Genomic DNA, 2,212 nt, shown 5'->3' with positions numbered 1-2,212 from the left:
GAGCCAGATAGGCCCAATGAGATGGTTAAATGGAAAAATGTCCTTGATAATAAATGGTATGGCCCGGATCCTATCTTGATAAGATCCAGGGGAGCTGTCTGTGTTTTCCCACAGAATGAAGACAACCCATTTTGGATACCAGAAAGACTCACCCGAAAAATCCAGACTGACCAAGGGAATACTAATGTCCCTCGTCTTGGTGATGTCCAGGGCGTCAATAATAAAAAGAGAGCAGCGTTGGGGGATAATGTCGACATTTCCACTCCCAATGACGGTGATGTATAATGCTCAAGTATTCTCCTGCTTTTTTACCACTAACTAGGAACTGGGTTTAGCCTTAATTCAGACAGCCTTGGCTCTGTCTGGACAGGTCCAGACGACTGACACCATTAACACTTTGTCAGCCTCAGTGACTACAGTCATAGATAAACAGGCCTCAGCTAATGTCAAGATACAGAGAGGTCTCATGCTGGTTAATCAACTCATAGATCTTGTCCAGATACAACTAGATGTATTATGACAAATAACTCAGCTGGGATGTGAACAAAAGTTTCCGGGATTGTGTGTTATTTCCATTCAGTATGTTAAATTTACTAGGGCAGCTAATTTGTCAAAAAGTCTTTTTCAGTATATGTTACAGAATTGGATGGCTGAATTTGAACAGATCCCTTCGGGAATTGAGACTTCAGGTCAACTCCACGCGCTTGGACCTGTCCCTGACCAAAGGATTACCCAATTGGATCTCCTCAGCATTTTCTTTCTTTAAAAAATGGGTGGGATTAATATTATTTGGAGATACACTTTGCTGTGGATTAGTGTTGCTTCTTTGATTGGTCTGTAAGCTTAAGGCCCAAACTAGGAGAGACAAGGTGGTTATTGCCCAGGCGCTTGCAGGACTAGAACATGGAGCTCCCCCTGATATATGGTTATCTATGCTTAGGCAATAGGTCGCTGGCCACTCAGCTCTTACATCTCACGAGGCTAGACTCATTGCACGGAATAGAGTGAGTGTGCTTCAGCAGCCCGAGAGAGTTGCACGGCTAAGCACTGCAATGGAAAGGCTCTGCGGCATATATGAGCCTATTCTAGGGAGACATGTCATCTTTCATGAAGGTTCAGTGTCCTAGTTCCCTTCCCCCAGGCAAAACGACACGGGAGCAGGTCAGGGTTGCTCTGGGTAAAAGCCTGTGAGCCTAAGAGCTAATCCTGTACATGGCTCCTTTACCTACACACTGGGGATTTGACCTCTATCTCCACTCTCATTAATATGGGTGGCCTATTTGCTCTTATTAAAAGGAAAGGGGGAGATGTTGGGAGCCGCGCCCACATTCGCCGTTACAAGATGGCGCTGACAGCTGTGTTCTAAGTGGTAAACAAATAATCTGCGCATATGCCGAGGGTGGTTCTCCACTCCATGTGCTCTGCCTTCCCCGTGACGTCAACTCGGCCGATGGGCTGCAGCCAATCAGGGAGTGACACGTCCTAGGCGAAATATAACTCTCCTAAAAAAGGGACGGGGTTTCGTTTTCTCTCTCTCTTGCTTCTTGCACTCTGGCTCCTGAAGATGTAAGCAATAAAGCTTTGCCACAGAAGATTCTGGTTTGTTGCGTCTTTCCTGGCCGGTCGTGAGAACGCGTCTAATAACAAAGAAGCATGTAAAAAGCATTGGAAATCACTACTTTTAGTTGTTTTAAATCACATAGTGTCATGTGGACTGTTATATTCTGCTCTCCTTTTCTCCTTCTCCTCCTCCTCCTCCTCCTTTTTCTCCTCCTCCTCCTCCTCCTTCTTCTTCTTCTTCTTCTTCTTCTTCTTGTTCTTGTTCTTCTTGTTCTTCTTGTTCTTCTTGTTCTTGTTCTTGTTCTTCTTCTTCCTCTTCCTCTTCCTCTTCCTCTTCCTCTTCCTCCTCTTCCTCTTCCTCTTCCTCTTCCTCTTCCTCTTCTTCTTCCTCTTCTTCTTCTTCTTCTTCTTCTTCTTCTTCTTCTTCTTCTTCTTCTTCTTCCTCTTCCTCTTCTTCTTCCTCTTCTACACATCAAAGTAAGGTAGCCTGCCTGATCTAGGACAGAGACATTAGAGGAAACTTTAAAAACACACAAGATTGCGTCTTTAGAAGAAGAATGAATGAGGAACTAGTTATGGTAGTGGTGGGACAATGGCATCAATGAAAATGAACTAATTTAAAAAATTTATTTTTATAACTGTGCGCTTATAC

This window comes from Mus musculus, chromosome 7 (genome assembly GCF_000001635.26).
Source record: "Mus musculus strain C57BL/6J chromosome 7, GRCm38.p6 C57BL/6J".
NCBI lineage: Eukaryota > Metazoa > Chordata > Mammalia > Rodentia > Muridae > Mus > Mus musculus.
This window is presented reverse-complemented; position numbering follows the sequence as displayed.